Consider the following 26,991-nt stretch of genomic DNA (forward strand, 5'->3'; position numbering starts at 1 on the left):
AGAATTCAGAACCACCCTAACATCATGGCCAAAAACTTAATAAAAAACCATGGCATTGAACGGCTCAGAAGAAAACGGCCCGTTTTTGATATTATTTAGTAATCCTTTTCTCGTAGGCTTAATTAAATATTTTCACAACAGGACTACATTTATGAGCTAGAAATATCCAACATCGAATCGGATCACCAATGGGTGACCTTTCGACCTTTTCCCTTTATTTAATATACCATCAAAATTACTGAATGTTGTATAAGAATGACAGATTATAATTCGCAAATGTAAATAAAAAAAATATTGTTCACATTGTTGCCACGGTTTGCCAGAGAAAGTTTTTTTTTTATAAAAATGCTATTTTTTTGTCAAAAATGATCATCAGACATATTCACATCAAATTACCAGATGATTCATAGAGATTTTAATAAGTACAATATTTGAATCCATTAATTAGTGTTACGTAACAAGATATATTATGTTCAATGTTCACTTATATAGTTCAAACAAATGTTCTCGTCATTTTTAGCAGCATAGTCCAATCGACTCTTTTAGGATTTTTTTAAGATATTTCAAAATTTCCCAAAAATTCATTTTTTTCAAAATCTTATACTTTTTCATAACTGTAACCTGTTATCAAAAATTTCAAAATTACCAAAAATCTAATTTTTTAATAGTTATTTTATAGTTAAAAAAATTATAGTATGGCACGAGAAATTTACCGTAAAGCACAATGCCATGCATCACTATTTATTATTTACAAATTAATTTTTTCATCGACATTTTAGCAATCGTATATATATTGTTCACTTACATAGTATTTAATATCGCAAATGCTTCTTAACCTTTACTGATGTGGCATCATTTTCGCCTAAGTATAGGCCAAGCTATTTAATACGTGCCAATGTGGGACGTATGCAAACAGACTGTTTAAACATAATCAATTCGTACACTAATCTCTGAAACACATCAATACGCTTTGATACTACATGATGATGGGATAACGAGCCACGTCATATATGATTAATCAAGGAATACATTTATCTAACTCATCTAATTATTGCGAAACACGTTTGAAGTGGTTCAGGACGAAATTTGCTCTCATAATTGCTGCGTGAATAATACAATCACGAAAAATAAACTGAGCGAGAGGAACTCGTTTACTGAGGGTCAGATATGAGGTAATAGAATTACATTTGTATCATATTTTTGAAAGTTAAACAAGGGTGAAACTTTGTTTTTTGTTGATAAAAAACCAGACTTATATTAAATATTATGTTTCTTTTATGTTTCAAGTTATCCGTATCGTTTGAGTCCAAAATTGAGAAAATATGTGTATGTATGCATGTATATGTTTATGTGAACCAATTTTTTACTTTTCATCGACAATTTCTCAGAAACGGCTGCACCGATTTAAATCATTTAAAAGCCATACGATGTAACTGGGAATGGATTCGTGGCTATCAATTTTACGATTGTCCACACCCTTTGTTTGTCATTAGCAGAAAAGTGCAAAACTTTTCATTCATATTTTAACTAAAAATCCTGAAATGATTTTAAGAATTGAAAGACCGTTTGAAAGATAGGGGGAAGTCCCCGAGTGCCGGACACTTAAGGTTATTTATAAACAAATCAAAAAAAATTTACGAAATGTTTACTAAATTATGACTTATGTTAGGTAAGATAGTTAGAAATCAAACTAAATTAACAAAAACGCAACGTTTGCTAAAAAATAGTTAATACTATCAATCAAACTTTGGTAACAACAAATATGATTTTGAAAAGTGGCACCTAGTACCGGACATTTCAAAATAACCTGCATTGATCACATATGTAGTCATCTCCACACTGTCTGTACATGTGTGTTTGACGAATATTCTTAGATGTTGCAAAAAAAGTCACTATTAATCCACCCTTTTGGCTGGGCCACACTGATGCTCTCAGCTGGAGCATTTTATCATAAGCTTTTTATTCTTTTACTAGGAAAATCGGGGTATGTACTCATACAGAACAAAATTCAATAATTAAAAAGGCTGCGATAATTAATATATTTATTATAGCAAAATAAGCACTGGCACTGCAGTAAATACCTCATTTGATACAATGTCCAAAACTAAAAATATTACAAATTTTAATAAATTTTTATTAACATTTTTATTGAAAACTACTGTATCTCTGCTAGAAACTTACTTTCTGTTAAAAAAATATGGTACCACATTTTACCTAATTCAATTGTTGTAACAATAAGTTATTTTGTATCCTTATATATAGATGATTTTTTTTTAGAAAAAACGCGGTAATATTGGTTGAATCAAGTTTGCGTCAGAGTTTGACTGAAGATTTCCATCTATTCATACGCGCTAACTTTCCAATATCGCAAGGATTTCTGCTGACAATCTATTTCACGGTTTAATGGGCATTTCATCAGCACATTTCTTAAGTCGTTTTTATGGTCCTTGTGCGCGCTGTGGATTTTTGTCTCTCCCAGACTGCTTAGTATAATATCTTGCATAATGTAATGATATTATTTCTTCATTTACGTCAAATGAACTTAATCTGTTTGAAGTTTATTATCTAGAAGAAAATGCATTTGAATTTATTGTGATTGCAGGCAATGTCATTATAATTTTTAACTTCCCGCAGGATAAATTATAGTAATTGTAAAAAGAAAATTTTTATTTATCTTTACGTTTTAGAGGTTTTTGACCATTTTGTCATACCTTAGGAAAAATTGGTGTATGTGTTTGTGTGTGTATTGGGATACAAATTTTACTCGACGATTTCTAAACACGGATCAACCGATTTGAATATTTAAAAAAACATTTGATTTCTATTGATAGACATGCTGATTAGTTTTTGGAAAAGGTAGGCAGTTTCCAAGACGGGATGAAAAGAACCAAAAATGGTAATTCAGTTTTTATTTTGAATAATTCAAAAAACATTTTATTTTTATTGACGAAGTGAAGAACCAGTTAAATTTTTGGTAAAGTAGGTCCAACGATTCAATAAAAAAAGTAAAAAAAGCTATTTGTCGGTCAAAAGTGATTATTATACATATTCAAAATTATATAAAAATTCATTATCAAGCAAAAAGGTCATTTTTTTTTAAAAAAAAGCTTCAAAATTCTCAAAAATCAATATAAGACTTGCACCTCTCGTTTTGATAGAAATTTTTTATTGAAATTTCAATTTTCGGTACGGAAAGTTCCAGCAATTTGTCACTATTGTTTGATTGAATTATGCAATGAATTTGTAAAATTCGTGTTAAAATATGCAATAAATTGGGAGATGACGGTTTATGGCGTTGCGTCTTTAAGAAAAATTACAGGAATTTACATATTTACAAATGATTAGTTTTTTTGTATCTTTACTGCTTAAGAAGATTTAAAAATAATATGGATATGTAAATAATAAAAATATTGATATATATGATATATATATATAACGTTTAATGGAATAAATAATTTTGTTATTTAATATTTTTTTTAATTCGACGGTTGGGCTGCAAAAATATTACAAATATGTATCAACGTCGACAAAACTATCATCATATAACCACTAGAGTAAAGTTTGATTATGAGGAAACTACACATATAGATGATTAAGAACCACATGCATTTATATAAAAAAAGATATTTGCTTAGCTCTCAAAAATATGCATATTATTAGAATTAAAATAGAAAATCAATTTTATATACAGCGCTATTTATTTTTGCACGATTTGCAATTCCCCCTATGCTCTTCATGAAGTATCTTGGAAAAAAATCAAATTCTATAATGCAAATTAAGTAAAATTATGAGTTCTTAGAAGTTCATTAACATCAATTAGTCGCACAGTATTTACATAAGTTAATAATCATGGTATCTTCGAATTTAATTATTCCCAACTTATCTCCATGTTTTATGCAAAACAACAAAACAAAAGTCTGTGTTTGTATTTCACATGGCAGAATCTAATAACGCGAATAGAATTTCCCATGCGCCAAGGGAAGAAAAAGACTCCAGCAATCTAATCCCCGCAGAAACTTTTTTCGTATGCATAATGCGGCGTATGAAGAGTCAACAAGACCAGAAAATATTTCTTACGGGCGCGATGCAGCAACGGAGTTTTGGATAACGGCCAAACACATTCGATAAATCATTCCGTTAGGTACATATCCAAAATCTTCGCGGACGTGTGTCACAACTTTTTTTCAACGCGGACGTTATCTATCGAGTCCACCTTCTAGATTATTGGGAGCGAATCCGAACCTTTTGGAAAGATCTCCTCACGTGCTGCCGTTCCTTGAATTTTCTTCCATCTATTTTCCGCGGCATGATGGCGCAAAAACATACACAGAGAGGTTTATTTGCACGAATGACTTTTCTTTGTGACATGCGAATGCATCCAAACTTTATCACAAATAATAGCGGACTGAAAAAGCTACAGATGAATTAGAACGGAATGTTGGATTTTTGTATCGAATCTTTTTATGCATTATTTAGCACGATACCTACAAATAATAACTCACAAAAATATTTTTATATTTAGGGTAGAGCGGGGCTTAAAGGTCCGCGGGTAAAAAGATCCACTAGCGATATCTCAAAAAACGTGAAGTTAAGAAATTTTAACAGCAATTTTTGAAATTAGAGGGAAGAAGATGTGTAATTGGTAATTATGATTTTACGAAGATGTTATTAGGAGATAAAGGTTGAAAAATTCATAACAAAAGTACTTTCTTATGTTTTTTTGTGAACCTTGTTGTTTAGTAAGGCCTTAATATAATTTCTAACTAAGAATAAGTACGTAACTAAGAATATGTACGTTATTTAATTGTTTTATACAGTGTATTGCTATTTTAAGTTAGATTTATGTGTTATGTTCGATTTACTGGCCGCACCCCATAGTTGTAGGCCGTAGGACCATATTGGTTTAATAATTAAGTTAGATTTAACAGATTTTTATATAACTACTATAAAAGCTTACACTAGGGTGGGGTGAAAAGAACCTACTGAACCTTCACCCTGGCTAAGTTATAAACAATAAAAAGTAGTAATTGTAATAGTAAAATAAGTTACAAAAAAACAATTGATAGATGACATAAATAGTTATTCCAACTCTGCTGTTCGGACGTATTTTTTTTTTATTATATTGGCCATGAAGGCGGCAATCTTCATGGTTTTGAGCTTTTAAACCGGATGGTTGCTACCTTGTAGAGGGGGTAACGGATTTGGATCGGACTTATTTTTCTTACTTCAAAAACTAAAGTCTGCGTAACAACATATGTAATAAATAATCAATAAATATACTTTCTTCAATTAGAACTAAGTGACAAATAATTAATTTAATAAGAACTTGCAACAAATACATAAATTATACCAACAAATCATTATTCCATACAGTCGATAGCTGCATAGGTTAAATTTTAACCTAACGACCTTAGTTTATCGAAGGTGGCAAAATACCAGATCAAGGTTATATACTGTCAATATAATGTACCCATAACATTTATATTTTGCATGGGTTCAATAATGTAACTTTTATTTTGTAAAATCCTTTAAAATTAAAAATAAGACATAAGACCTTTTTACCCCCTAGTCATCGCATTTCACCTCGCCTATAGGGTGAAAAGAACCAGGTTACCAAAATAAAAAACACATTTTTACCATGCTGAATTAGCTGGGAGTTTTACTGAACACAGTCAGATAGTTGTTTGTGTGATATGTGTTATTTATTGTGATATAATTGGCTTGGTTTTCACAATGTAATTGCTCAAATTCAAATTGGACTTTTGTGCCCTTCCCTACCCTATATTTTTTTATTCTTGCTTAATGTAAAATGGATTCGAATAATTCAAATTTAATGTAGACAGAAGCAGATCAATTACGTTTGACTGAAATTGATGTCAAATCTATTACGAATTTCAGTATAGACAATTTTCGATAACTAAGGAAATTCGCCGGACGTCGTAATGTTCCAACAGAATTCATTAAGTGAGAGCGGACCTACTACGTCATCCGTTTTCAATTAGTTTTGACGTTTTCTGTCTTGTTATTTTAGGATAAAGAGTTCTTAACTCACGAGAAACACTTTGCTTAAAAAGCGTAAGTTGTATAATGTAAATTGATTCTGAGGGTGACATCATTGATTAATGTATATATATTTAACTCACTTTAATATTATACGACCTTACATTTTGTCGTATTTAAATGAATTTTGTTAAGCCGTGCTTCAAAGTGAAAGGTAATGATAATTTATGATTCGATTTTAATCTTAGTACATTTTAATTATCGCGGTAAATTAATGCGATAAATTATTTTTTAAAACTCTTGAAAATATGTTTTTGGAGATCATCTAGTCTAACTAGTGCGCTATAATTGTAATTGATTTATTCCGTCAAGATAGGAAGTTGATAAAACTACTACTCGTATATTAGTTAATCATATATAACTCTCATACTTACATTTTGTTGTATTTAAATGAATTTTGTTAAGCCGTGCTTCAAAATGAAAGGTAATGATAATTTATGATTCGATTTTAATCTTCGTACATTTTAATTATCACGGTAAATTAATGCGATAAATTGTTTTTCAAAACTCTTAAGAACATGGTCTCTTGGAGATCATTTGGTCTAAGTTAGACCGTCTAACTCAAGGATGAGCAACCCGCGGCCCGCGGGCCGCATGCGGCCCGCCGGAGGTTTTTCTGCGGCCCGCCAAGCATTTCTCAATTACAGATTATTTTTCTAGATATTTTCTCAAATACCGCTGTAAAGGTTAATTTTGTTGTCAGTTAAACACTGGTAAAAACTGTTGTTCGCTTAAATAGCATTTCCTGATAAAATAAATCTTAACTTAAATATTAGTTTAACAATATTGCAAGAAAAATCGAGAACTTATCGCTAGGTTTAAATCATTGTGAATTTAAAGACTTCCTGACAATTATGGCCTGCCGTGAATATGGCAATGTGCTTTTCAATACCAAAGTAAATTGGCTCAATAGTGATGGAATGCTTAAAGGAGTATACGACCCAAATGGCGAACTACAATTTATTTTGGATATGACAGAACAATTGTAGTACTTTCGTCATATTGGTAATAAAAAATAATATCTTTTGCAGTATCTTGTATTTCACATTTCATTTTCAGAAAAAGAAAAAGAAACAATTTTTAATTTCGATTCCAAATGTTTAAAGCTAACAAAACAGCTGTTTTCATGTAAATGTTTTCTTCGTCATTTACCATGCAAGATTTAGAAAATGTGTTTTTTAAGTAAACATCCTAATTTTTTATAAATCTCATATCAAATTATGTCAAATTATTTTTTTGGAAGTACGTATGTGTGCGAACAATTACACAGGATCACAAAAGAAAAGTCGCTGGATAATAATTCATTCATTCAAAAAAATGCTAGATTGAAGATTGTCCTAATTTTTACTATTGATTTATCTTCAGCGGTAAAAGTACATTGGAAATATATCGGAAAACATATGTCACACACACAATCAGGACAACTTTTTTTTGTAGACCTGTGTTAATTTCAACCATGAAATTCACAAAAAAATTACCACCTATCAAAACTGAGTAAAACATATCAAAGCTGCATACGCGTTGCTACTTTCCGCATTAAAAAAATAATAATAAAGATCAAAATTTAAAAAAATGGCTCATATTAATCAGCTTATATAAAAAAGCAGTGCCAAATTTCTTATTAAAGTTTTCAAGTAAATTAGTTTTTCTGTTTAACTATTATTTGTTTTCATTTTGTATTAATATTTAACACTTATACACTCCTAAATATATAAAATATATACTTTTTTCAATTTTGTAATTTTGTTGCAATTACATTATTTCCGCGCTCAGTCAACAAATCTTTTGCCTTAATTTCAGTTCAGACTTTTAGAGACTATGAAAAAGCTTCAGTTTTATCTTAAAAAAAAAGCAATTTATTTTTATCATGGATTGCACGGACGTAACATTTTTTTTAAATTTTGTTCTTTATTTTATTTTTTTAATACAGAATGGAAAACTACATACAACTTCAAATTTTCATTATTTTATAATAATCATTTTAGTAGTCCAATCATTTTTTATTTAGGGTGGTCATCGATCAATTAACTATTATCGCTTTTTTTGTGAAAGTTTTTAATTGAAATTTGATCAAAAAAGCTTAAATTTATCCGCTCTATTCGCTGCAACATTTTAAAAACCATTTTTAGATATTGGCAACGAAATGGTTACCTCCGATAAAACTAACTGATTTGCAGGCTTATCCTACTGTACAAATATTTCCCAATGTGCATTATAAATACATAGTTTTTGAATGTCTTGCAGAAGGAGGATTCTAGCAAACAAAATTAGAAATTTAAAATTAAAATCTGAAGATAAAACTGTTTTTGAGAAAAAACTCAAATTTCGCTAAGCATAGCTTAACCTAATTCAAATAAGTATTTTAGCGTTATGGTGGGTAAATTATCAATGTAATTTGTGTTAGCTGCCTCTTTTATTTATATACATCATATTTATGCATTCAGAATTAGTTAGTCATTTCTTATACTAATGATTTTCTAAAAATATTTCCTGTGGCTAAACGTTCGCCGGGCCAGCTAGTATATATATATATATAAATGACGTGCGGCCCGCCATGAAATTTTGAAAACCAAATTGGCCCGTGGGTTAAAAAGGTTGCTCGCCCTTGGTCTAACTCATGCACAATTTGAGCTCGATAAAACTACAATATATTAGTTAATCATACTCAACACTATATATCATTACTCTCATACTTATTGCTAAACTTTATACTTATAATAATTTACGGGTATTTATATATACAAACATTTATTACTTCCGAGCACGAAATGTGTCGGTTAAAAAAGTAGCAGGTCAAAACATGACCACTTTTCTTTTCTGATCGATATATGAGATTCAAAGTCAGTAATAACCTAAATATAAAATATGATTGTTATAAGATTAAATTTTTCTAGATCAAGGCATTAAAATTTACGTTAAAGTAAGTGAGTCATATTATTTATAATATTTCTAAATTTTTTGCCTTTACAAAATATGAATTCATAGATTTATATTTGTAAAAGATAAAAAGGTCTAAAAGTAAAAATGTAATTTTGTTTTTTATTTATTTTATTTGATCTCATTTATCTATTATTGTTTTAGCATGTTATTTATTGTATTCAATTTAGTAGTTTTTTTCTACATATAACAGCAAAATTGAATTTCATGTGTCAAAAAAGCTTGTACTGAATAATTTTTTAGAATTAGTGGTTAATGCTCATTAAAACATCATATCAACATTAAAATTACTGAATGTCTATTTATTTACTTTTAAGACAGATTGTAATTAATATAAAAAAAGTAAATCGCACATTAATGTCCCATTCATGTCACGTCCTATTTTTTTATCAATATCTTAATCAAAAAATAAATAAATAAATAAAAATAAAAGAGAAAGTGAAAGCTGAAAAAATTATAAAAAATACGAATAATTCACTTATTTTGAACTTGTTTCTAAAATTTGTATATTTTTACATGTATTAATTATAATAATATTCATCAGCATATGGAGTTAGATTGCAATAACTAAATTTAATCAACAATAAATTGTTCATACTATTTTGCATCATAAAAAATATAGATACTATTTTGCATCATAAAAAATATAGACTAGAATTTTTAACTAGATTTACTAACATGATTTAAATGTTATTTGTTTAATAATTACTATTCAAAGATCATGCTTCATCTTTGAAATTTTTCTATAATACATTTATAATTGTATTTTTGTACACGACGGTCAAATGCATAGCAGAACTTGTTTGTTTATGATGTGCTAGGCGTAATTTTATTTATATAGAGATTGATATTAGAACACGCAATTTATAAGTTATTTAGAATGAGTGAATATAATTTAATAATAATATAATAGTATTGATTGCGATTATTAGTCAGACAGACTTTTTTGAGTTTTATGTTCCATATTATTTTGATACCCTTTTACGCTCTTTGTTTTCACTTGTTTCACTTGTTTATAAGGCTTTTTGTTTGCTTATTTTAAATATTATTTTCATAACATTTTGAAAAATGTTCTATAAGAATTTTTAATACAAAATAATAAACAATTTGTGACTTGACAAACAGACGAACTGACGTACTGATGGACGGACAACATGGTGGTAATAGTATTTTGTTCGAATCTGTTGGATATGGAACTATAATAACACAACAAGTACGCAAACGCAAATAAAAAATGTCATTGGAAACTATCATACAGTATACAATATTCAAAACTTTCTCATAAAAACATTTATATTCCAAATTTCCGGCTACAAACATGTATATGCCGCTATCTTATAAATTTCAATGGAGCACACAATTCAATCTCTAAATTCCCTCTGCATTTCTGTGCTAGATGCTAGATATAAAATATTTCTGCTACAGTTTTCTTGAGAGCTGCACAAATTATTTCATGTGCTGAAAGTCGATACCCATAAAGGTAATACTTCTTGCTCTTTTATATTCTTCAGTACGATCCGGTGCACTTGAGCGATGGTAGGTACGTTCTGTATAAATAAATCGGTAAAACGAATAGAACAACTAGCTCGGCGTAGAATAGAGAGCCGACGGCAATTTCAGAAGGAAATTGGAAATTTAAAAATACTGGGATATTGAGAGTTAAGCTCCGACTGTTTATTGCATCGTATAGGCATCAATTCATTAAAATATCAGCATAATTTTGTGATACAAATAATGACAATTGAGTGGCACGAATTAATTTCTATGTAGGGGAGACTGAGTACGGTTGTGCCAGAGTACGATACTGACAGTCGTCATAATAGCTAAACTACACTGATTATTAGGGAAAAAGATGGAGTATGTTTGTTCGAACAAGTTTCCATTATTGCTTGAGTAACCGCCCTACATTAACATAAGCTGTAGACCGCATTGATTTTAGTAAAAAGACAAAGATAAAAGATAAGAGTCAAAAATATGTTTTTAAGTTCAAATTTTTTCAATCATAATTGTTACTTGTTTACAAATAAATTTCTTAGTTTGCTATTTTGTTGTAAGTTTAACATTAGTAGTTATATAGCATCAATTAATTTTTGCTCACATTAGATAATTTAGCTCAGTTATAACGATGATTTGTTTTCAAAAGTGTGCATTGCCTAGGTAGTGATAAATTTTGTGGGTACGGTTGTTACATGTACTTCTGGTCTTTTTGGGTGAAGTCCTATTAAACAGATAAAAAAAATCTAACTTGGCTAAGACAACATACGAACGAAAGTGGAAAAAAAAATTATTACAAGAAAAATAAATCGCACAGAATTATTGTTAGCTTTTATTTAAAAAAAATAAGTTTTGTTATACATTGTCATATTTTCTTTATTAGCTCTGTTTAAATGTTTATGTTATGTTGTATTACATATGATTTTGGTGTTTATAGCTAAAAATTTTAGCCTATTTTCATGCCTGTCCTTGGGGGTGTGGACGCTTGTGACACTCGCCCTTTTCTGGTATAATTTGATTTTATGACTAATCCATCATATTTAAGGAGAATATTTAAAAAAAAACGCATAGACAAAATGTTCAAATTACCATTTAATTTACTTTTTTAGCCAACTGGTAAATTAACAAAATTATTGTTGATTAAAAAAATGGCACAACCGTACTCAGTCTTCCTTACTCATGGCGAGTTCTACAAAATAATTTGTAGAATTCATACGAAAGTATTAATGTTGGGCATTAATAAAATTAAAAAAAAAGTAATGGACTAATAAAAATTATATATGTCTATGTATAACAGAGGACATATTTAGTAGGAAAATAGAATAAATTTTATTATATAGTTCTTATATTTCTTTTGAAAGGTATTTCAGCCCTTCGATTAAAACCTGCTGCCAACGTTGGGTGTAGACTTTTGGCTCTTACGGGGTTTTCATGTTATTTCTGATGCACAAACATCGCGTTCGTGTACCAGATTCAACAAAAACATATAAGCGAGATCAATAAATTTTTTGGTATGCGGTGGGTCAGACGGTTCTATATGGAATTCATAATAAAACGAATAAGATTTATCCAAAAATACAAAGGTTAGAGAATTTATGAGATATGGGGTATTGTTATGAATTTGCTTTGACCAGTGAGTTTGATTATATATTACTTTGATATATACAATTTTGGAGCGAAGATGAAGTACGTATATATATATATATATATATATATATATATATATATATATATATATATAAGTGCTTTTAAATAAATTGATCTGAAACGCGCATCGGCAGTTACTGAAAAAAATCGAATGTCCGAATAGCTCATCTCAAATGAAGTTTACTACGTTTTTTTATTTCCTAGCAGAAATTCTGCTTTGAAACTCATAGAATTTATTTTGATGCATTTTAATTATATTGCATTTTTGACATATTAATCGCCAATCTTATGTGTCTGACGCTAAGTTTTACATGAGCTTTTTTAGTCCTATATGTCTGCCATACGTGAAAGCCATGTCAATCACAGATGTCCAACGCAATCGATACACTTGCAGTGTTTTTTGGAGCTAGGCATGGATTTGGATGCGTCAGTCATATAAGACTGACAAGGCATGTCGAGAAATAAAGTTTAAATATTGAGCCAAGTCAGTCATATATGTTTGCATAAAAAATAGTGTTTCATTAGGCAAACTTTTATGACAAAAAAAAAATGTTTTTGATGTTATTTTTCCTTTATACATTTTTAATAAATTTATTTAATAAAGTTACCATGGCCTATGTGAAAATATCTCTGATATTATCGTGGCAATTATCGTGTTAAAAAATCTGAGAGAAACTTTATGCAGACCCGGCGATTGATTGTAGTATTTTTTTTTCAAATGTTTTACTTTCTTCTAATGTAGGATGTTCAACCAGTCCTTTTTATGTGTAGGCTACATATAAATATATATTACATATTTATACCTATAATAATGTCATTAGTATATATATATATATATATATATATAAGTCGAAATTTGATTTCATACTGCTTGTCATCGAGCTGGCTGAGATTGGGATAGACCCTGGCACTAGTTTGTGCTAGCCTAGGTTCTTGATCATTACATCTTTGGTCAACTTCTCTCAGATGCGCCAGATATAAAAGTAAACTCGTCTCGTACGTGAAGATAGATATAAAAATAATCCTGCACGAATCAATTTCACATAAATTTTCCTAACGGATTCATATAGAGCAACCGGTGAAAACTGGCTTTAACTTAAACTTAAACGGCTGAAGTAATAGTCATAATTTAACTCTTAGAAACGTTCGTTCTTATCAATGACATGGGAGGTATTCACGCCAACTGGAATTTCTATTTAATGTAATAAATATTTAGAGAACGTATGCCATGCCAACGATCGAACCGACACGATCTGTGTAAATAGCGCATGGAGCTGAATGTTGTATTTCGTATGTTCCTACACAGTAGGTACCTACACGATGGATGGAGTTGGCTTTTCGATGTAAATTCTTGTAATGAGACTTGAATTATTTTAAGTAATTACTATTAATTAATTCATTTGAATTGATGCCACAAACAACTTTATTGATTTTTGTCAAATTAAAATGCTAAAATATTTCAAACAATTTATGAGATTTATTAAGTGTTTTGAGGGCGACACCGATATCGCGAGATAAATGGCCACATTGTCAATATTTTGATGAATGTATTCTTTTTGTCATTAGTTTTTTTTTAGTTTTGAGCATTATTGTTTAGTTTACGGTATCTTAATATTTAAGATAAATACATTATTCAAATTGTTTCATAAGGTGTGTTTATATTTTTAGGTTAGCTTTTTTCTATAACCCCTCTGAAAGCTTACATGTATTTTAGACAAAAATGACCATATGACCCTTAACCCTGGCAAAGGTATAAGTAATAAAAAATAGTAAATAAAAAAGATAAGACCAAACCAAACAAGTCAAGTAAAGAGTTATTCGAACTCTGCTGATTGATATTCCTGACGAAATACTAGATCAAGGTTATATACTATAGGTTATTACTACAAGGTTATATCTGTGAAGAATACTCATAAAATTTATATATTTCATTGGTGGAATATTGTAGCTATTATTTGGTAAAATTCTTTTAAATTCAAATTCAATTTGACCTGTTTGACTCTTGGTCGTCCCATTGTATCTATAGGGTGAAAGGGACCATGTGACTAATTTTTGAAAAACGGCACAAAACACATTTCCATAATTAGGTAGGTGTTTTACTGAACATAGTCACGTAGTTGTTTGATATGTGTCATTTCTTTGTAATAAAATTATTTTGATTTTAACAATATAATTGTTAAAATATTATATATATATTAACAATATAATTGCTCAAAATCAAATTGGAACCTTGTGCCCTGCTCTACTCTACACTGATTTAATATTGATTCTTTTTTTAAATTTTTTATCTTAACGTGTACTTTTTTGTTTTGGTTCTTTTATGTTTAATTGATACTAAAATAAATGAAGAAATGCAATTAAATGCTGCGTCAGTAATAATAAAATACCTTTTGTTCAAAAATTAATTATACTGATAGAATAGTGAAATTTATTTAAACTTAAAGTGTATTATACGTTAGCATCAAAATTATTACACAATCTAACAAATATTCTTTCATTACAGAAATGTTCGATACCGAAGAGATGCGAGTTTTTTTTGGAATGGTTTATCGAGATGAAAAAGGATACACAAAAGGTAAGGCTTTTATTATAATTATTACTTTTTCGATTGTTATGTGTACGTAATATTTCATTCCGTTGTAATTGCTAATAAAACTAGAATGCTACCAATAAATTTTCCACACCGGCGCGCTCGGTTTTATCACAAAGGTTTTTGTTCACATAGCAACTGGTCATATTTCTGCAGTTGCGTCTAGCTAACAAGCTTCGTAAAACAAACAAACTATTGTGTGTGAGTTCTACCTTTAATAAATATCTTTGTGTATTTAATAAATGTTTTTTACCTGATTGTTTGTTATATCTCGCTTATGATGCTAGTCATTTTTTAAAATTATTATTTCAGTAGAAAATTATTTTTCTAAGCATATAAATTTTCAACAAATGTTGTTGATTTTTGCTCTCCTTTATAGTAAGTATTTATTTTTTTACTATGATCTGAGAAATCAATTGTCCATGTACATATTTTACCGTCTTATAATGAAACCGATTTACCGTCTTATAAGTGCTTGTAAAACAAGCACTTCATTTAACAGATTTTGAATGATATTCAGGATCACGTCTATTCGGGATTTAATTTAATTGAATATAATATTAAAGCTCATGCGTCTACGTTTCATAAGATCAAGCAGTCTCTAATTCGGTTGATAAAAATAACATAATGCCAACAGAAAATTATTTCCAAAATGTTCTAAAAAATTCTGCTTCTAATTGTAACAAGAACAGTTCAGAAAATATGTTTCTAATTATTATAGTACATTGTGCTTTTAATTTTTGTTTTGTATGAAATACAAAATTTAATATTGAGCAAACAATAAATATAGTTACAAAAAATTGCCTTAACTTTTATTTTATTGTATTTATGATATTTACCCATTATATCAAACATGTTATTTAAAGATGAAAATTTAACATTAATAAGAAATAATTACAACAATTAAAAATGAAATGTATATTTGCTTGGAATATTGGTTTTATTTTAATTATATTAAGTTATCGGGATTTTTATGTAGTTTTACTAATGTATTGAACTGAAACATACTCCATGTTATAATTTAATCGTCCGGCTCGGAGGACCATTTTGTGGAGACCCACCACAAATTGATATGTTTATAACTTATAACTTCGCAAGTAAGGCGTTATTAGCTCTTTATTCCAAAATTAATGTATTAATACTAATATTTTAAACTACTGTATTTAGGTGAAATATTCACTCTAAAACTTTTATATTGATTTTGTAATTTTGTGGTTTTCCACATCCGAACATCAATGTAATCAAAATATAACCTTAATTTTCTAATCATCAAAGTCGGTTGTATGTCAAATTTCCATTTGAGGTTATATATATATATATATATATATATATATATATATATATATACAAAAAGAGAGTTAGAACACGCAACTATAATTGTGTTCAAATAAATAAAAAAAATTAATATCGGTTGTTATATTTATATTTTATGTAAGTTATAGCTTGAAAATATAATTAAAAGAAATATTTCCGTGTGTATTTTGTATATGTTTTACCTTTACTCATGACAGTAAATTGTATCGTCCACATTTGTAATATGATTTTTTTTTTCATTTTGATGAGGTGTCATAATAATAAAGATATAATGACAGTTACCTTTGATTTCGACTTTTTATTATAATTTATATTGTCAAAGAATCGAATTCATGAAAATTTTCAACTGTGCAGTGAATGTAAGTACATCGAGTTCTGCATACCGGCTTCATATAAAAATCATACAGGGCACGTCGGTTACTTCTTCGACTTCCACGTGAAAATCTGACTTACGATTAGAATTTCTATCTTGTCCGGTATATATCGGGCACGGTATCGGTATCGGTATCGGTATCGTAACATGTGTAACCTATACGTGTTCTACAATACGCCGGTGTAGGTTAGTACGCGCTCCCCGTATGTGGCACACGTTCACATAATTCTGCGCCAGCTCCAGCCATACATAACAATAGTATAGCACTTAGGTTCCTAGTACAATATACTCGGTCGTATATCAAGTGCAGTAAGTTTGCTCCTGTCATGATTGCTATCGTGTGTGCATTGCTCACCTGCAATCGATGCAAGAATCACAATGATATCTTGCAGTGTAATTATCTCGAGATCGCTATCAGGGCAACGCAAAATACAAGAGATTTATGGTGCGGAGGTGCGTGCGTGTCACCTCGTGTGATGGATGCTGATTAGTTTTATTTGACGATCTCAAATATTATATTTACCGACAATTTATTGCTCGAAAATAATTTATTTGGTGGAAGAAGTTCTGTAAAGCTTTAGACGTTTAATGCGGATATATTTAAGTACCTACTCGATTAGAAATAAGAAAAATTAAGGAAAAATGATAAGAGTAAATTAAAATAGTTTGGATTTCCATAAAATATCATTAACTTCCCGAAGGAGAAGTTTATGTTTTCATCAAAAAAGCAAATTCGCTAAATTTATGTTTCCTCGACCTTTCAAGCCATTCTGAATCGAATGAGTGCAAATTTGGAAAAAGTATGTGTGAGTGAGTGTGTGTGCGTGTATGTGAACAGATTTTTGCCGTAAATCGACTTTTTACTTCCCGTAGGGCAAGTTATAGTAATCGCAAAAAATCGAAAATGAAAATTTTTTAGATATCTTTCGTTTCAAGGTTTCTGACATTTTGGCATACCTTAGAAAAAATGGATGTATGTGTGGGTGTGTGTGTGTGTGTGTGTGTGTGTGTATGTGTGTGTGTATGTGTGTGTGTATGTGTGTGTGTATGTAGTACGTGTTGTATGTATGTGCGGATAAAATTTTCGTCGACGATTTCGGGAACACGGATAACAATAGTATAGCACTTAGGTTCATAGTACAATATACTCGGTCGTATATCAAGTGCAGTAAGTTTGCTCCTGTCATGATTGCTATCGTGTGTGCATTGCTCACCAAGTGCAGTAAGTTTGCTCCTGTCGAGATTGCTATCGTGGGCAAAAGCAAGAAAAATGAGATGGAGTAAATTAATTATATAGTATTTGGAAAATATTATATTTACCGACAATTTATTGCTCGAAAATAAATTTGGTGGAAGAAGTTCTGTAAAGCTTTAGACGTTTAATAAGTACCTACTCGATTAGAAATAAGAAAAATTAAGGAAAAATGATAAGAGTAAATTAAAATAGTTTGGATTTCCATAAAATATCATTAACTTCCCGAAGGAGAAGTTTATGTTTTCATCAAAAAAGCAAATTCGCTAAATTTATGTTTCCTCGACCTTTCAAGCCATTCTGAATCGAATGAGTGCAAATTTGGAAAAAGTATGTGTGAGTGAGTGTGTGTGCGTGTATGTGAACAGATTTTTTGCCGTAAATCGACGTTTTCTCAAAAAAGGTTCGACCGATTTCAAAAATTTAAAAGCTATTCGATGTACATATCTCGATGAGGACTAGCGTTTCTGAGTTTTATGCGACGATCGTCCAAGTCGTTTCTTTATAAATAGCAGAAAAGTGAAAAATTTTTCGTCCACGTTTTAGCTCGCAGTTCTGAAAATTCAAAAACCCGTGAAAATTCAAAATTGGTTGGGAATCGTGCTGATTAGTTTTTGGTGAAGATCGGCCGGGCCGTTTTCTTGTAATAAAGTTTAAAAAAAAAATTCGACGATTTTTTATGACGTTAGATTTCATAGTCTTCTAGATCATACTAAAATATTACCGCCCTACGACAACTCGTTTAGCTTTAAAAATTCGTCAAAGTTTGCAAAAATTGGTATCTTTTCTGGAATTTGTTAAAATTAGATCTTTCATCGACGTTTGCTTAAAAACGCCTGAACCGATTTCAGAAATTTAAAAGCCATTCGATGTATTTTAATGAGCACTATAGTTTGTCAGTTTTGTGAGACGATCTGCCGAGCCGTTTCTTTGTAATTTGAAAAAGAGTATTAAACTTTTCGTCCACATTTATGCTCATTCTACCGATTCGATTATAAAAAATCAAAAGCTGTTCGAAAGATATTAGGTGGAAATAATACTGATTAGTTTTAGGTAAAAATCTACCGAGCCGTTTTCTTGTAATTAACTGTTGAAAAAAAATTATCCCGATTTTTATGAAACTTTCTTTGGCGATATATATCATGGTCTTATAGAACTTACTGAAATATTACGGCCTTACAACAAGTAGTTTAATTGTAAAAATTCATCAAAATTTGAGAAAATGAGCAGTTTTTTTGACGTTTGTTAAAATTAAAATTAGACGATTTACTTGGTATAACGATAGAGTACTTGGTCTTAATGAACATACTAAACTATCAAAGTCCTACGGAAACTGGTTCAATTATAAAAAGTATTGATTTGTGAAAATTAGCTTTAAGAAAATACTCCGAGTCAACGTGTTCGTTTGTTTTCAATGATGTGTAGGGTAGCAAATGTTTGCTACCCTAGTTGAGCAAATTTTTACTTAAACGGATGTAGCACCTCAAAGAAAAGTCTCAATAAATTGCTATATGACTTAATGGATTTGTTGTTTATCGCTTAACAAAAGTGTTAATACTATTTTTTGGTAATAAGTAAACTTTAAAAGCTACAGCTGTTTAAATGCAAAAAGTCAAGTATGCTCAATGTACCCCATAGGTGAGGCAAGTTGAGCACTAAGAAAGTATAATAAAATATAGGTTCAATGTCGATTAGTAATGAAATAAAATAAGTTTTTAATAACCAGTTCTATATTTATAGTCTTTATTGACAGAGAAAACAAAACTTATAGTAATTTGCTTTGAATAATTAACGAAAAGTAGAATCAACAGAACAATATCGTAGCTTAGGAATTATTTTACCATTATATTCAGTATTTTTGTTTAAAATCATTATTTCTTTATATTACTACTCATAGACTAATGCTTAAATCTTAAAAATAATGATCAATTTCTGGAAGTTAATGGTAATTGTATTAGTGACAGAACAAGTTTAGCAACTATGCTCAACTAACCCCAACTCGGAATTTCAAAATAAAAGTGAGTTTATAAAAAAACCGTGAGAATTATAGCCAGAATCTCTGTGCATATTAAAAGTACTATAATTATATGGAAGAATAAAATTTACCTGGTTAAAAATAAATAACATTTGACTAAACTAGACGAAAACTCGTGATGAATGACTTTTTTACTTTTTGGTCTCAAAATAAACAAAACGCCCGTGAGCCTCACTGATTTGTCCAGCGGCCACTAGCGATCGCGGGATGTTTATTTCTCCCAAACCTCTATCTTTCCGCCATATAATGCCTAAACGGACGGCGAATAGTTTTAGAGATATTTCGATTGCTCAACTTGCCCCTATGCTCAACTAGCCCCGCTCTACCCTAATAAATCCACTCGGAATACTTCTAATCACTCATAAATTAATTTGTTCATTATTGATTGTCGATTATTTACAATTATCGGGAAGTTTGTGTAACTTGCCTCAAGGCTTGAATTTTTCTTTTCAAACTTTTGCTATCATGTTTCCTGGTCCTGTGCTTCGGCTTTTAGTTCTCTGTATTTCCCCTTTTCGCGTAAGTCATCAACTATTGTCATTCTTCTTCTTCCCAATCCTTCAAGTTCTTCTATTTGGCCTTCGATGACGTTGTGCAGGAGGCACTTCTTTGCAGAATGGCTCCGATCCAGTTTCCTTTTCTTCTCAAGATTGTGTTCAGTAGTGTCCTTTATTCGCCCACTCTTCTTAGGACTTTTTTATTTATTATTTTGTCACTCCATTTTATCTTCTCCATTCGCCTCCAGCACCATATTTTAAAACTCTCCAGATAGTTTATGTCGGCTTTTCTCAAAGTCCATGTCTCTGATCCGTATAGAGCTATGCTGTAGACACAACACTTTACACACACACATATACATAATATTTTTCATACGCCCTTGTCATCTATGATGGTGCATATTGATTTCGTACTTTATTGATGAATTTTGACGGTTACAAATTGCATGCGATATAACTATATAAAGTTGGAAATGTTATACTTTTCTCGATAACTCGCGCCGAAGTATGATGAGAAATCGTTTTCAGCGTTGAATATGTACTCGAGGGGTTTAAATATTGCTTTTATCATATACATTTACGAAACATACTTACAACTTTGTTCCAAATATCAATTTTATTCAGAAAGGTATAATTTGAATGATCCTGGTGAAATAAACTAAACTCATAGTAAATGTAATCATCCATTAAATAATTGGTATTAATGACAAATTAGTTCAATCCGTTAAATTTGGTAATTCTGTCGGTTGTGCGTTCTGATACTTGTTCAGTATGGGGTAATCTCATTAAATTATTTATTACGTACTATTTGTATATATATATATATATATATATATATATATATGACATTTGGCGATCAAAAATGATTATTAGGCATATGCACATGAAATGATATGATATTATATGTAGATTTTAATAATAAGTATAATTTTGTTTACATTTCTATGGGTTCTGTAACATTGTTTGTTAGTGTAAAAAAAAAAAAATATTTTCAAAAAAAAAATGACACGGAAAGTGTCAGCAATTTTCCATAAGGCACGACAGTTTTATTTAAAATTTTAAAGGAATTTTCAAAATAAAGGCTACATTATTTAACCAATGCAAAATAATAAAATCATGTATACATTTTTACAAATATGACACAGTGTATAACCTTGATCAGGTACAGAGTTGTAAACACTATTTATTTAATTTGTCTTTTGTGATATTGCATTTTTTAACTTAATTTACTTTGTTTACTATTTTTAATGGTTTACACCTTTGCCAGGGTAAAGGTTCAGTTGGTTCTTTTTACCGCACCCGCATATAAGCTTTTATAGAGGTTTTATATAATAAAAACTATAGAATTTAACGTACAAATAACAATAATTTGCAGTAAACAATTAAATAAAGCATATTTAACATATCAATTAATAACTATAATAAAAATTATAATAATATAGTTAATTATATTAACATAATATAAATTAATAAAAATAATATCTTAATATATAAAGGTCTCGTGAAGTATACAATGTTCACTACTAAAAGTAAATCTAACAATGGAAGAAACTACTTTTTTTACGAATTTTCAAATATTGCCGTATTATCTGATTACACTTTTTGTTTTCTCCAATTCCGAATATTATTTTTTAAAATATAATATCAAAATTTAATTAAGATATAATTTAGTACATTAATAAAAGGTGAACCACTGGATTTTCCTTTCAAAATTCTCTGTTACTAATTACTCAATATCTTTCTATTAGAGATAGATGATTGTAATTTATAAGAAAATAAAAAATTTGAAAAATAAATTATTTTGATTTTTTTTTTAAATATTGATGGATGGTTTTAATTATGATTTAATGATGCTTACATTACATTTACATTATAACAAAAATTTAATACTCCAACATCCATCAACTGAAATTGTATTAACAAACATTTACCTTTAACTATATCAATTATTTCATTGAAATCTAATCTCGATCAAAGCACGACTACAGAATGCACAAATGAGCAACGATAACATTGCCGCAAACAGTATATTAATTTATTATTGCCTAATCGGTGCACTGATAGCTTTGCGCACCATGTTGATATAAAGCAATCATTTCGCAGGTTAACATTCAAACAGGTAATTCTCAGATGCACTGCTGCCTCTGATTGAAATCAACAAGCCAATAGCTCAATTTGGATTATAATTTGAAACAATAATATTGTTAGACTAACTAATATGCCTAATTGTATATTTAGTTATTTATGCATTATACGATTTTTGACTTTTGCGATTTTTGTATTACCTTTATGAGGATAATCTCAAACTAGTGGTGCATCGTGCCTTAAGGCAAATTACTGGAACTTCCCGATCGTAACAAAATATTCGAGTAATTTTAAATGTTTTCAGGCAGATTATTATAAATACTGTAATTATTTTATGAAAAAATATAAGATTTTATAAATTCTTTTAAAAATTTATATATTTTCTATATATTTACATGAAAAATAAATAAACAAAACTTAATCAGGCAGAGTTAGAATTAAAGGACCTTATCTCATTTTTCTAAGAATCATATAAATTTATTTCAAGTATATAAATATGCTTTAGAATTTTAACTACACTTGAAATTAAAATTCGAATAATTTTCGACACCTAAAAAAAGGAAACTTTAAATAAAAAATAAAAATTTTGAAATAAAAAAGAAAATGTTTTTTCCAAAAACCAATTGTTTGTTCACAAGCAATATGTTTTTTAAATCATTCAAATCGGATGCACTTATTTCTCAAAAACTTAATTTCCATTTTCTGCACTCTTTGCTTCGCATTTCGGACATAATAGACCGATCTTTCCTAACTAATCAGCACTAATCTTCATAAGTAGGAATAGAATACTTTTTGAATCATTCAAATCGGTTGAGCGGTGCTATCGAAAACGTAGACGAAAATTGTATCCACATATTCATACATATTCACACATACATCCTTTCATTTTTGAGGTATGCCAAAATGCACAGAAACCTGTGACATGTAAAAATATGCAAAAATTTTCAATTTCTATTTTTGGACGATCGCAATAACATACCCTACGGGAAGTTAAAAATATGTGGATTATGGACAGGATAATTATACTAGACTTATATTATATAAATAATTCATATATTGAAATATTTCAGTAAATTCATTAATTGGTTCATAATGATATATTCACATATAAAAAAATCATCTATGGCACCATCATAAGTATCTTTCTTAACAAGTAGTTTTAAATCATCATCAGTTGATATTAAACATTGTAGTCACACATTGTTACATCTTCACTACAAACAGATTTAGAACTAACATGTTCGCTAAACTTGCCAAGAATTATAAATTGTTGTTTTAAATATTAATGATATGTTGTAATGCATTGTACTAACAATAAATAAATGTATATATATATATATATATATATATATATATATATATATATATCTGTGTGTTAGTAATTTTTTGAAATTTATTAATATTGAACTTGTGCAACACTATTCTCTAGATTTTTTTCAATGTTGGTCTAAAATTTGGATTTCTCAAAAATCATGTAAAAGATGTTCAATACAGTTCAGGAAAAAAAAAATAGATTGAGTCAAACTTTTTAGCCATTTTTCGGCTACTTTGCTAGTTTGTGTTTGTGCTTAAAAACAGTGCTAGATTATGAATTTGGAGCTGGCGAAACTATGAATAATTTTTTTCTCTATGTAGTTCAATATGAACTTGCAAGAAAATTAGGATTACTCGTTAGAAAAGTCGATGAATCTGCTCGCATGGGAATATAGAGTTGATAGTCAAAACAAACTTATTAAATTATTATAGGACTATTAATTAAAAAATTATAGGACTCATTTAATTTTGTTTATTTTGATCGAACCTAAATTATATTGTATTATATTCAATTATTTATTTAATAAATTGTAATTCATACCTTGGTGCAATAAAGTAGTGATCAACAAATTAGTGCTCATCATGACTGTGTTATATATAAAGTAATGTGAATATTTAATGTTTTTAACGTCCATTGATATTGATATAGCATATTAAATAAAACTTTTTGTAAATGAAGAATTCTGAAAAAAATTGACATAACTTCTACTGCTCGAATTGTGTGAAAATGTAATTTTACAAGACACTATTTTAACCACAAACATCGCTAGGTTTAATATATCGAATTTTGTTTATTTATTTAATTATATTGTTTATTATAATTATAATTTATAATTAAGTTATACAAAAAACTAGTGTATATTTCATAATTTAGTTCAACTCATCATGACTGTGGCATACATAAAATAATGTGAAACTTTAGTGTTTAATGTCCACTGATGACTACATCAAGTATTATAATAAAACATTTTGCAAGAGAAGATTATCACAACACTGACATAACTTACTTCTTGTACTGCTCGAATTTTCACTCAAAGTTGTAGAAGAATATATATATATATATATATATATATATATATATATATATATATATATATATATATATATTGATTTATGTGTGTATATTCATAGACACGAAGTCTTGAATGCTCCACCCATGCAATCAATTAAATATAATGCACATGATTTCTCTAGCCACAAAATCCCATAACCACTTACCGGATGAACTCGAACTATGTGCAGCTCTACGATATGAATTGCATTAATTAGTTAAATATTTGCTAATGGTTTGCTTAATTTCGAATCGTGGCACACATTAATTGATTCAAAGAGTACTACATGTTTTGCTTTGCCGATTAATTGAAATTTAATATTACAATACGAATGTAATACAGGTTGAATTTGTATGTGTGGTTTCGATTATGCATTGCACCCCATCTTATGAGCTTAATTCGTTCCGTAACTTCACCCGCATCGCAATTTGCTCGTATCTCGAAGAAAATATAAATAATATAATAATATAATAATATAAATATAAATAAATTAAAATGCTGTTAATTCGTTCCGGCACAATATTTTTTTTATTATAAAAGTAATTGAATTTTTATTACTAAGATCAATCAAATACACATTTTGCAAAAACATGACTAAAATGAATAAAATATGACTAAATTATCATTATACTAGTTTTTGCGTTCAAAAAACTATCCAATGAGCATTATAGTTTTCTTCAACTTATTATATATATATATATATATATATATATATATATATATTATATTTATATCAACTTATTACACTTATATATTATATTACTACTATGAAAATGAGTTAGACATATTTCGTGAAACAAGACTACAAATTAAAATGAGAAAAACAGCATGAGAATTACAGACATTTAAAAAGCGCAGTACTTAGGATAATTAGAATTAGAAGGATGTAATATTGAAAAGACTTTTATTAAAAAAAAATTTGCTTCCAAATATTCATAACAGAAATTATTCATAAACATTACAGTTTTTGTTTGACGTTATTTCTTATATTAGTTTATTTTAATCACATCTTTATTGTGTTTTTTCCATTAGTAAATCTGCATATCAATGTAATTTTTCTCTAATCATTGTGATGAAATTCATCCCGACGTATTTACAACTAATTGTATTATTTCATGTTTCATTTTGGCATTTTTCATCAAAAATATTACAATTTTACCTCTCCTAATTTATTATATGACATCTCTTTTTCAATTTTATTTTTGTTGTGACGACTGTTATTCCCCAACAAAAATATTTTACATGCAGTTTTAATGCTCTGTTACAGGTTTGCGTCATGATATAATATACATTAGTAAATATTTTATTCTGTTTTTAACTTAAAAATGTAAGTTTTTGTGCAATTTAAATCCCATTGTTCTGTAATTCTATATCAGTGAATGTTAAAACTAACTGGTGATGTATTTAGTGTATGATATATTTACTATTATATGAGGAAAGTGGTTTGAATCCTTGGATTAAATTATTGTTAATGTATTTAAAAACTAATTTATAATATTTTAAGCAAACAAGCCTATAACATTGTTATTTTTTATTGCAGTATGTCTAAAGGAGATGAGTTTGGTCAGATGACATTATTCTGTCGAGTCCAAATTTATTGTCATCGCTTATAACGACTTGTATTATCAAATATCCTTTATCATATTTCTATTTTAAATAGAATACATAATTATGTATCACTAAATAGAAAAACATAATTATGTATCACTAAATAACCAGTATATTTTATTAACTTTCCGTAAGTTATTGTAATAGCAAAAAAAAATTTTTTTTTGCATATTCAAGACCACCTGAACATTCTGTTATATATCAGATTGATGTATATGGATGCGTATGTGCGGATACAATTTTTTGTCCACTATTTCAAAAATACGTATTAACCGGTTTCAATGATTCAAAAAACATTCTTTAAAACTTTGAAATGGTTAATTTTTAAGTTTAATTTTTAAGATAATGTTTGCATAACTTACAAAAAATAGATGAGTATGTGAGTGCAATATGTGTATATATGTTAGATTTTACCACATTTTGGAGAGAACAGCTAGACTAATTTAAATAGTTCAAAAACCATTTGATATGTAGCACTGCGCAAGAGTTTGAAGGCAGTTCCAATATTGAAAATGTTCAAAGCTTACTTCTATACTTTGTGCTGACGATTTTAACTTTTTGAGTGACACTTTTGAATTTTGTTACTAAATTTACAAGTTTTGCAATAATTTTTTAACATACTATTTTAACCTTATATAGAACTGAGCGGGGCTTAAAGGTCCGCGAGTAAAAAGGTCACCACCGACATCTCAAAACAAGTAAAGTTTATAATTTTTTATCAACAATATAGCCA

General features: G+C 28.9%; 1 protein-coding gene across 1 annotated transcript in view; it reads right to left on the reverse strand.

Moving 5' to 3' along the window:
• LOC113376816 (neuronal acetylcholine receptor subunit alpha-7) overlaps positions 1-26,991 on the reverse strand; it is a 415,073-nt gene that overhangs the window by 282,323 nt on the left and 105,759 nt on the right. The window lies entirely within an intron of this gene.

This window comes from Ctenocephalides felis, unplaced genomic scaffold (genome assembly GCF_003426905.1).
Source record: "Ctenocephalides felis isolate EL2017-DRISC unplaced genomic scaffold, ASM342690v1 CF-g0.4_SCAFFOLD_01886, whole genome shotgun sequence".
NCBI classification, from domain to species: Eukaryota; Metazoa; Arthropoda; class Insecta; order Siphonaptera; family Pulicidae; genus Ctenocephalides; species Ctenocephalides felis.